Consider the following 12,017-nt stretch of genomic DNA (forward strand, 5'->3'; position numbering starts at 1 on the left):
CAGTCTCCTCTGAACAGTTGATGTTGAGATGTGTCTGTTACTTGAACTCTGTGTAGCATTTATTTGGGGCTGGTAACTCTAATGAACTTATCCTCTGCAGCAGAGGTAACTCTGGGTCTTCCATTCCTGTGGCGGTCCTCATGAGAGCCAGTTTCATCATAGCGCTTGATGGTTTTTGCGACTGCACTTGAAGAAACTTAAAAACTTCTTGAAATGTTCCGTATTGACTGATCTTCATGTCTTAAAGTAATGATGGACTGTCGTTTCTCTATGCTTATTTGATCTGTTCTTGCCATAATATGGACTTCGTCATTTTCCAAATAGGGCTATCTTCTGTATACCCCCCCCCTACCTTGTCACAACACAACTGATTGGCTCAAACGCATTAAGAAGGAAATAAATTCCACAAATTAACTTTTAAGAAGGCCCCGTGTAGCTCAGTTGGTAGAGCATGCCGCTTGCAACACCAGGGTTGTGGGTTCGTTTCCCACGGGGGGCCAGTATGAAAAAATAAATAATGTATGCACTCACTAACAGTAAGTCGCTCTGGATAAGAGCGTCTGCTAAATGACTAAAATGTAAATGCATTCCAGGCGACTACCTCATGAAGCTGGTTGAGAAAGTGCAAAGTTGTCATAAAGGCTATTTGAAGAATCTCAAATATAAAATATATTTTGATTTGTTTAACACTTTTTGGGTTACTACATGATTCCATACAGTGAGGGAAAAAAAGTATTTGATCCCCTGCTGATTTTGTACGTTTGCCCACTGACAAAGAAATGATCAGTCCATAATTTTAATGGTAGATTTATTTGAACAGTGAGAGACAGAATAACAACAAAAAAATCCAGGAAAACGAATGTCAAAAATGATATAAATTAATTTGCATTTTAATTAGGGAAATAAGTATTTGACCCTCTCAATCAGAAAGATGTCTGTCTCCCAGGTGTCTTTTATAAAGGTAACGAGCTGAGATTAGGAACACACTCTTAAAGGGAGGGTTAGAAGCAATCAATCAATCAGATTCCAAACTCTCCACCATGGCCAAGACCAAAGAGCTCTCCAAGGATGTCAGGGACAAGATTGTAGACCTACACAAGGCTGGAATGGGCTACAAGATCATTGCCAAGCAGCTTGGTGAGAAGGTGACAACAATTGGTGCGATTATTCGCAAATGGAAGAAACACAAAATAACTGTCAATCTCCCTCGGCCTGGGGCTCCATGCAAGATCTCACCTCGTGGAGTTGCAATGATCATGAGAACGGTGAGGAATCAGCCCAGAACTACATGGGAGGATCTTGTCAATGATCTCAAGGCAGCTGGGACCATAGTCACCAAGAAAACAATTGGTAACACACTACGCCGTGAAGGACTGAAATCCTGCAGGGCCCGCATGGTCCCCCTGCTCAAGAAAGCACATATACATGCCTGTCTGAAGTTTGCCAATGAACATCTGAATGATTCAGAGGAGAACTGGGTGAAAGTGTTATGGTCAGATGAGACCAGAATGGAGCTCTTTGGCATCAACTCAACTCGCTGTGTTTGGAGGAGGAGGAATGCTGCCTATGACCCCAAGAACACCATCCCCACCATCAAACATGGGGGTGTTTTTCTGCTAAGGGGACAGGACAACTTCACCGCATCAAAGGGACAATGGACGGGGCCATGTACCATCAAATGTTGGGTGAGAACCTACTTCCCTCAGCCAGGGCATTGAAAATGGGTCGTGGATGGGTATTCCAGCATGACAATGACCCAAAACACACGGCCAAGGCAACAAATGAGTGGCTCAAGAAGAGCACATTAAGGTCCTGGAGTGGCCTAGCCAGTCTCCAGACCTTAATCCCATAGAAAATCTGTGGAGGGAGCTGAAGGTTCGAGTTGCCAAACGTCAGCCTCGAAACCTTAATGACTTGGAGAAGATCTGCAAAGAGGAGTGGGACAAAATCCCTCCTGAGATGTGTGCAAACCTAGTGGCCAACTACAAGAAACGTCTGACCTCTGTGATTGCCAAAAAGGGTTTTGCCACCAAGTACTAAGTCAAATACTTATTTCCCTAATTAAAATGCAAATCAATATATAACATTTCTGACATGCGTTTTTGTGGATTTTTTTGTACACAGCTGTCTCTCATGAGTACTTCTGCACATAGGCCAACATATGTGTCTGTGTGTACATACTGTATGTCTGGTTCTACACATTAAGAACACTCTTTCTCTTTCCATGACAGACTGACCAGTTGAATCCAGGTGAAAGCTATGATTCCTTATTGATGTCACCTGTTAAGTCCACTTCAATCAGTGTAGATGAAGGGGCGGAGACAGGTTTTTAAACCTTGAGACAATTGAGACATGGATTGTTTATGTGTGCCATTCAGAGGGTGAATGGACAAAAATAAAACAAAAGTGCCTTTGAACGGGGTATGGTAGTAGATGCCAGGCGCACCGGTTTGTGTCAAGAACTTCAACGTTTTTGGGTTTTTCACACTCAACAGTTGCCTGTGTGTATCAAGAATGGTCCACCACCCAATGGACAGCCAACTTGACATAAATATGGGAAGCATTGGAGTCAACATGAGCCAGCATCCCAGTGGAACGCTTTCCACTCTGCAAAGAATTGAGGCTGTTCACAGGGCAAAAATATTAGGACTCAATATTAGGAAGGTGTTCCTAATGTATGGTATACTCAGTGTATGTGTCAGTTTATGGGTTCCAGTTGGGCCTCTTATGGTCTCAAGGCGGCAGTAAGAACAGTAGAGCTAGCCTACTGACCACCCAAAGCCAGAGCTGGAATACACACCCCAGAATGCCAAACACACACAGACACATGCAGGTTCATACAAACATTTACATGAGCCTGAACAAACATACACACAGAAACTTGCCTACTGTCTTGCGGCTTTCCGGTTTATTACGTATGCATGAATTGCAAATCACAACACGGCTCACGGTCTGTGTAAAGCAAACTGTTCAAACAACTGTTAGCCGTGTTCAAGTCAACAGGGCTGGGGAGATGCTAGTCAACACCCCCCTCTGAAGCCTGTTTGACTCCCGCCCTGTTAACCACTCTCATCCTATCTCACCCCTCTCCCCCATGGTGGGTGTGATGTAGGGGTAAGGGTGTAGGTAAATGACAGTGCTGGTTGGGCATGGCCTTTAATAGCAATGTCCTGCTTGCACCTACATGAATACAGGTTCACTCTCTGCTGCTACTACTGCAGTGGGAGAACACGTAATATCTCTCTTTGTCTCTCTTTCTCTCTCTCTTACTCTCAGCCTTCTATTCTCTCTCTCCTATTCTCTGTCGTCCTCTCATTCTCTCTCTCATTCTCTGTAACAGTGGAAGGTTGTGACCTTGAGCAACTCTGTCCATTCTATATTATGTTCTGCACTCTCTATTTACAGCATTGTATTCTCACCCAGTAATTCTCTGTTCCAGTCTCACTGTACACACGCACACACACACGTTCAATGTCCTTCAAAGTGTGTGACTGTAACCCGTCCCCTCCCCTGGGCCTATCCTGATTGATCATTCCACCCTCTGAGCAGAGCATAGCTCAGAGCACTGAGAGATGTGCGCCATGCAGCTCTACAATACAATAACAACCTCCCCCACTGGGACACTCATAGACTTCCATTGACCTCTTCAGCGACACAGCCAGTAAAAAACATTGTGTATTTACAATCCATAAAGCTCGAAACAATAGGCCTACCTACACACCTGCCCTATCGCTACGACCCTATATGATGCAGTTGTTTTCAGTATGTCACCCTAAACTCAAAATCTCCTATGTTTACAGAAATTATTGGCTACTGGTCCTACTTTAATCTACAGTAACTCTCTGAAAAACAAAAGTCCATCTGTATATGACCCTTGACCCTATAAGGACCCCACGTCTTACGTCCAGAGGTGACCAGTAATATTCCTGAGAATCTTCTCATCCTCTGACCCAGCAGGTCTAAACCGTTCAGTTCTCCTGCTAAGCCCATCCTGGGGGCTTGTCCAGAGCCCAGCACCACTCTTCCTCCTCCTCCTCAGCCCCCCGTCCTCCTCAACCTCCCCCATGCCTTTCTGAGGACCAGACACTTATCCCCATGGATTGAGATCAGATATGCCTACAGCTGCAATTAGAAAATAGCATTTCCCCTGCTGAAATTTTAAGATGGTTTTATGCTAGTCTAAGTGGGACCTTTTCAAGTCAACAGCAAATGTTTTTCAGGTGGTTGTAGTGTACTATGAAATTCCTGCAGAGAGAGAGAGAGAGAGAGAGAGAGAGAGAGAGAGAGAGAGAGAGAGAGAGAGAGAGAGAGAGAGAGAGATGCACATGAGTGAGAGTGAGTGTTAATTTTGAGCAGGCAGAGCTATGGAGGAAGGGATTTCTGTGGTTAGAGCTTTAGAATCCCAACTAAACAGCCCCACACAGCAGAAGGCCTGGCAGCATCTTAATCCCAGCACGCTCTCACAAATAAGCCAGCTACGCTTCAGTACAAGAGAGGGAGAGAGGGATGGAGAGATGGAGGTGGGAAGAGAGTGAAGGAAAGAGGGACGAAGGGAGACGCTAATTGAAGGGAGCTACAAAGCATGAGAAGGGAGAAATAGAACGAAGATAGAGGGAGAGACATAGAGAGAGTAAAGGATGGGAAGAGGATCAGAAAGACAGACAGAAGGAGGGAGCGAGGGAGGGAGGGATGGATGCAGTAAGAGAAAGAGATAGGGGTGCTTTGAGGTGGTGATTCAGCTGTCTCCAATGAAGGGTCTCACTGGCACTAATGAGGGTAGTCGCTCTAGGGTGTGTGTGTGTGTGTGTGTGTGTGTGAGAGAGACTGTGTGTTTAGAGGGATGCAGAAGGAAGTAGGGGTTTGATTGGCATTGCCAGTCTTTCTCACAATGCACATCTCCAGAATATTCATACACCACTCTCTCCGTTTTTCTCTACCCACCAGAATGAACAGTGGCTCTGGGTTCTTATATGGTGAGCTTCCCTCTCTCCCACTCCCAAGGTCTGGAGGTCACTAGCTTCCCTCTCCAGGTCCATAGAGAAACACTGGGCTGCTGTTATTCTCACCGTCCATTCCTGACTCATGCCCCTGCTATCCTCTCTCCTTCCCTGCCTCCCCTCTTCTTCCCTGCCTCCCCTCCCCTCCTCTCCTCTCCCCTGCTTCCCATCCTCTCCCCTGCCTCCCCTCCTCTCCCCTGCCTCCCCTTTCTCGCATTCCTCCTCTCCCCTACCTCCACTCTCTCCCCTCCTATTCTCTACCTCCCCTCTCTCCCCTCTTCTCCCCTGCCTCCCCTCCTCTCCCCTCCTCTCCCCTGCCTCCCCTCCTCTCCCCTGCCTCCCCCTGCCTCTCCTCCTCCCCTGCCTCCCCTCCTCTCCCCTCCTCTCCCCTGCCTCCCCTCCGCCTCCCCTCCTCTCCCATGCCTCCCCTCCTCTCCTGCCTCCTCTCCTCTCCCCTGCCTCTCCTCCTCTCCCCTGCCTCCCCTCCACTCCTCTTACCTCCTCTCCCCTGCCTCCCCTCCTCTCCCCTCCTCTCCCCTGGCTCCCCTCCTCTCCCCTGTCTCTCCTCCTCCCCTGCCTCCTCTCCTCTCCCCCTCCTCTCCTCCTCTCCCCTGCCTCCCCTCCTCTCCTCTTCTCTCCTCTCCCCTGACTTCCCTCCTCTCCTCTCCCCTCCTCTCCCCTGCCTCCCCTCCTCCTCCCCTGCTTCCCCTCCTCTCCTCTCCTCTTCCTTCCTCTCCCCTGCCTCACCTCCTCTCCCCTGCCTCTCCTCCTCTCCCCTGCCTCTTCTCCTCTCCTCTCCCCTCCTCTCCCCTGCCTCCCCTTCTCCTCCCCTGCCTCTCCTCCTCTCCCCTGCCTCTCCTCCTCCCCTGCCTCCCCTCCCCTTTTCCACAGCCAGTCTTAGCATTGATTCAGAGGAGAGCGCCAGGGCAATCAATATGTGTCTCCTGACATTCATGGAACCAGGGAGAATTTTGAAGCAAACGCAAAGGCAATTCATTCACCGTGGTCACGGTGCTGAAGTCTGGTGGTGATTTAAGTGAATCGCCACGCTTCTGTGGTCAGTAACAACACTGTTATCAGATAACCTATGGTAAAGCTCTTATTGGCTTCCTTTATGTCCTACTGGTAGAGGAGAGGAGAGGTATTGAATGGCAATGCGGTAGTCTGCGGAATATTCTGCACTGTAGGTGTGCCCTTTTCACCCACATGACCCTGCATACACATGCACGCATGCACACACACACAGACCACCACCATCCCCAGACTTGGGTTTTTAAAATATATTCAGTCAATAGAGACCCTTTGCCCTCCTAGGCTCTTCTAGGGATATAGCTGCCCTATACCTCCTCCCACACACAAATGCTCTTTCCCTCCCTCCCTCCCTCCCTCCCTCCCTCCCTCCCTCCCTCCCTCCATCTTTATCTCTCTTTCTATCCTCATATTTAGCCAGCAGTCAGCCTCCCTCTCTACCAGCAGTTAATGCTACTCCACTCCACTCCTCTGTGAAGTTATTCTGCAGGAATTTACAATGCTTTAATCGCAGTATGCCATATGGGGATGGTATACCAGTATAATAGGAGATGAGTAGGCCTACTGATGACAGTGTGCACTTAAACGTGTCTGGATGTTAGTACACAGTGTGATTAGTTCCTACAAAGGAATTAACCTCTAATTGTGATGCGTTATAAATGTTCTATTTATATGAGAATTCTAGAAATATATTGTCCTTGTGGAAAGTAGAAAAGTTGTGACTGTTAATAGAACAGCCCTTTGATAACAATAAATGAGTGATGCTATCTGAGGGTAAGGGTGAGGGTAAGGGTAAGGGTCAGGGTGAGGGTAAAGGTAACGTGAGGGTGAAGTCCAGCAGAGATAATGTAATACCGCTGCTGTATGTGTATGCAGATGTGTGGCTATGGTCCATCCACCCAGACTGTCTGTCCGTACGTCCATCTGTTTATGCCTATTCAGAGATGAGTCCCATTTAGCTGATTACTCACAATACCGCATACAACTTCCTGAGGTAGAAAATGTATTAGAGGAATTGGAGAAACACCAAGAAGGACAAATTAGATATAGCCAAGTCTAGGCAGACAGCCAGGCCATTCCTTGACAGGAGAGTCATTGAGTAAACAAATGTCCTTGTTGATTTGTACTTAATTCTCCTGATGAAATCCTCCATTATGGCTGTCATTCATTCAAGCAGATATCAAGCGGTCAGGTTATTTACATTTGTCATGGCACTGTGTATACACTATCTATGTTTACACACCTACTGCCAAAGCACCAGAGTGCATAGTCTGGTTTGTGATAAGGGATACCACCAGCACAGAGGTTCCAAATATGATAGGATTTGATACATGACATGATTCTATAGCCCACGATACAATGATAAGATCATTCTTACGCTGATTTCCACACTCCCTCTGTTTATTTAGACTGAATGGAAATTGGAGTGCTATCATCACATAATATTTGGTGCCAACATGGAGGGCAGTTTCTCAGACTCTGTACTGTATCTCTATGGCTCTGACTGCCACTATCCCGGTATCCCTGGCCATGCTGGGAACAGTGGGGGGAGGAGAGCCATGGGGAGATGTCCCTGGTCCCAGTTTGTTGTTGCTCCTGACGACACTCTCAGCGTGACCCGGCCTGACCATCCATCACGGGAACGCAGCTAAATGGAGCGCGGAGCCTCAGCTCTGACCCCTTTCAATGAGCCGCGAGGCTGACGCTTCGATGGTCCCTATGGGAGCGATTTTGAGCAATCCGCCTGCCTCGGAATGCTAATGTCCCATTGCGGGAGGGGTGCATTAGCTTCTGGACACTACTCCACTCTACCACCCTTTACGCCCACGACTCATTGCTCTACCTATTCCTCCTTTTCTCCGTCTTCCCTCCATGGCACCGTGCCAGGGAGTGAGTCAGTGATGGAAGTCAGTCAGAAACCAGAGGAGGACACCTTTCGCCCATGATGAAGTCACAGAAGCCAGAGGAGGACAACTTTCACACCATGATGGAGTCACAGAAGCCAGAGGAGGACAACTTTCACACCATGATGGAGTCACAGAAGCCAGAGGAGGACAACTTTCACACCATGATGGAGTCACAGAAGCCAGAGGAGGACAACTTTCACACCATGATGGAGTCACAGAAGCCAGAGGAGGACAACTTTCACACCATGATGGAGTCACAGAAGCCAGAGGAGGGAAAGTCCCTCCTGTCTGCTATCTTTCTCACTGAACAATGTCTGTGAGCTTTACTTGCAGTTCATTTTCCTTTACTTGCGATGTATTCACTTGTATTGACAATTCTAAAGTTTGGCTGAAAAAGTAAATATAGCTGAACAGGCTGGCAAACAGAATTGGTAGTAAAGCCTTCCCCTTCCAGGATTCTGAACTTCTTTCTCCCTGTTTTGGTCTTCTTCCTCCCTGTTTAGGCCTTCTTTCTCCCTGTTTTGGCCTTCTTCCTCGCTGTTTAGGCCTTCTTCCTCCCTGTTTTGGCCTTCTTCCTCCCTGTTTTGGCCTTCTTCCTCCCTGTTTAGGCCTTCTTCCTCCCTGTTTTGGCCTTCTTCCTCCCTGTTTAGGCCTTCTTCCTCCCTGTTTTGGCCTTCTTCCTCCCTGTTTTGTTCTTCTTCCTTCCTGTTTTGGCCTTCTTCCTCCCTGTTTAGGCCTTCTTCCTCCCTGTTTTGGCCTTCTTCCTCCCTGTTTAGGCCTTCTTCCTCCCTGTTTAGGCCTTCTTCCTCCCTGTTTAGTCCTTCTTTCCATTATGTGGAGAGTGGCTGCGCCTGAGACGGTCGCTGTCCACTGCCATGTGGTGCTGAATGTTGGCTTTCCGCTTATGTCACTGTCCACTTTAGTGGTGCTGAATCGCCAGCTCGCCACTAATAGCTTGTTTGTTTTCTTTAGCATCAGTCGTTTTACTCTTGTGACAAAATCACCCCAATGTACTACAATGTATGGTCTATATACACTGGATGTTGAAGACTGTGTGAACATTTGTCGTTTATGCTCATCAAGTTTAACCAGACAAAAACGCCCACTCACATCCTATTATAATATATGTTTACTGAGAAAACAACACGTACTTTCGTATTAAACAAACTAAATTGACTTCTGGTTCTTTGTTTTTAACTGTCTGGGTTTATGGAAATAATCAATACTCTGCAAGAAATTCAAACAAACAAAAACAATGATTTGATGAGCACACAATCAAGGTATTTCATCGCAGGCACCTGGATTTCCCATCAACAATCCACTGATGTACAGCATTTAACAAAAACAAGAGTTGATATAGTCAGCCTGCAATTGAATTCTCTATTGTACACCCCCCCCCAACCCCCACCCTCACGTAATCATGGGGTGTAATTACTGCCTATGATATGGCATTAGCCCTATACCACAAATGATGATTGCTAGGAGAAATCGTGATTAAAATGTTTAACCATTTCCAAGTGGGAGTGTTTTTGTTACTGCACTTCTAACTAGTTATGCATCACTAGCTAGACATAGACTCTGAGAAGTTCTGTATTTGAACATGAGTGACCTACACAATACGGGATTAGAGGGCTCTCGATCAGTGTACTGTGCTGTGTGTACCACATAGGGGACAAATAGCCTCAGTTGAGTACGGCAATCAGAATCACCAGGATGGATGGAGTCCCAGCTACTGATTGCACATCAGGAGAAACAAAGGCTTCCTCTTCAGACTGTGGCAATGTGAGGAATAACAGCCTCAATAACAGCCTCGTCTCCCACTGTGTGAAACAGCACAGTCCTAATTAAAAGCAGCATGCAGCTCCTAAACTGGATTTCCACAACTGACGTATTTTCTTTCTTTAGAACTGATGTATTTCCATTCTTCACTTTGAACAGAAAATGTTAGAGGTCTGCTTCGGATGAGAAAGAAGGGTTCAACACCTATGTCAGGGGTTTGTTTCAAACATAAGACCCGCGAGGGGGTCCAATCCGTCCCGCAGGTGGTTTGAGTAAAAAATAAATATAACAAAATCAAATAATCATCATCATCATTTCGATATTATAATTATTATAATTATTATTTTATTTTGGGGGGGGGACTCAATATACTTTAAAATGACTCAAACCAAATCGGAACTGTGTAGAAATTATAATGGACCTACATTCATAAAGTTTCTTGACTGAGTCCAGCTTGCAAATAATCACCGAAATGAAAGCTAGACAGTAATTTTCAGTAGGAAACTCCGGACCTCGTTGAAGACCGGGGCTAAATTAGTTTGACACCCCTGACCTATGTTCACATGAATTCAATGCACCAACTCTGCACAGATGGTTACGGGTTAACAACACATGGGTTACTGTAGCATTGCATGGATCCACTGTTGAGCGCAAACCAGCTCTGTTTTGCATGTTCATACTGCAGTCTCCCTCAGCATAGTGTTCCAGCTAAGGAAACATATGGAATTATGTATTCTCTCAATGCACGAGTAGACAGCACGCACAACACTCTCAGCACGCACACACACACACACACGCACAACACTCACACACACGCACAACACTCACACAGGTCTGAGCAGAACCCAACTACATATTCACATTATAGTAATACTGCAGAGAGAACACTGTCTGTCTGGTCATGCAGTACTGCTTTGGTGCAGCTGCACCCATTTTTGAGTTATGTAACTTAATAGGCTTCATCATTGCTGGTTGGCATATTTTATGGATGAGTGGAAATACTAACAAATGTAATTTCATTCATGAGATTTAGAGATGCCAATGCACACACACTCACACCACACACATCTGCAGAACAGAGCAGAATGTATGCGAGATACAAATAATATACACATAATGCATGCAGATGCACATAGCGAAACAAAACAACACTGGGACAGGTGTGAAACTGCTCCTCATATACTACCATGCTAGGTAGAGGATTCAGCAGTGGTTAGCCAATAGCCATTGAAACAGGTGCAAAGCTTTGCCTTAGTTTGAACTCACTCTGATAAACTGGACTAAAATACATACTGCTGTCATCCACCTGTATCTCAAAAACACAATGACCTGAGTTGCTCTGTGCTGTCCGTCTGCCTGTTGTGTTGTGATGAGAGTGAGGGAGTGAGAGTGAGATGTGTACAGTATTGTGTTGAGAGTGAGGGAGTGAGAGTGGAATGTGTACAGTATTGTGTTGAGAGTGAGGGAGTGAGAGAAGGATGTGTACAGTATTGTGTTGAGAGTGAAAGCGAGCTGTGTTGTAGTGATGCTCTTCACAGTGCAGCTGCCATAGCAGAGGACAGATCCGAGAGAACAGAGTGGCTGTACCCGTTAATAAGCCATTACAATCCAATTTAGTCCTCGTTAAAATACATCTAAAAATAAAACACATTAAGGTTCAGTCAGAGAGCAAAGAAATGATATGTATGTCAACCTCTGATATCAGAAAAAAAACTAACATGTACTGTAGAAACACACCCACACAAACAGAGATAAGAGAAATAAACACCTCATACTAATCACTGGGTATATACACACACACACACACACACACACACACCACCCTGACTCCCCCACCCCCTGTAAGAGATAGGTGTGAATCTCCTTGTTTTTCCCCTTGTTTAATTAAAGCATGCAGTAAGTGTGAAATTAACTCTCTCCTACACTGTGGCTGACAGCTCTGAGTGGGAGGGAGAATCAGCCGCCTTTGTCTGGGCCATAATTAGTGAGAGGGGAGGTTGAGAGAGCAGGGCAGAAGTCCACCACCATGATATACCACCAACTAGATGAAAGAGACAGGCCAGAGTGTGAGGGGGGCAAAAAAAGTGTGAGGGGGGGGGGGGGGGGGGGGGGCAAAAAAAGGGGGTGAGAGATAGAGAGAAGGGGGTGATGGGGAGAGAAAGAGAGGGGGGCTGTTAGTCATTACCACCTGCTAGAAAAGCCCATCCTCCCATAGCCTCGCCATAATGTGACGATCCACTGCCACTCCGTCTCCTGCAGAAGGAGGGAGAGATAGAGGAGAGAGAGAGAGGACAGGAGGGAGAGG

The 12,017-nt window shown here is 46.5% G+C and overlaps 1 protein-coding gene across 1 annotated transcript in view; it reads right to left on the reverse strand.

The window, feature by feature from the left end:
• LOC311102607 (myelin transcription factor 1-like protein) overlaps positions 1 to 12,017 on the reverse strand; it is a gene marked incomplete at both ends in the record, with an annotated part of 591,893 nt that overhangs the window by 144,301 nt on the left and 435,575 nt on the right. The window lies entirely within an intron of this gene.

Source organism: Coregonus lavaretus, assembly GCF_964263955.1.
Source record: "Coregonus lavaretus genome assembly, chromosome: 27".
In the NCBI taxonomy this organism is placed as follows: Eukaryota; Metazoa; Chordata; class Actinopteri; order Salmoniformes; family Salmonidae; genus Coregonus; species Coregonus lavaretus.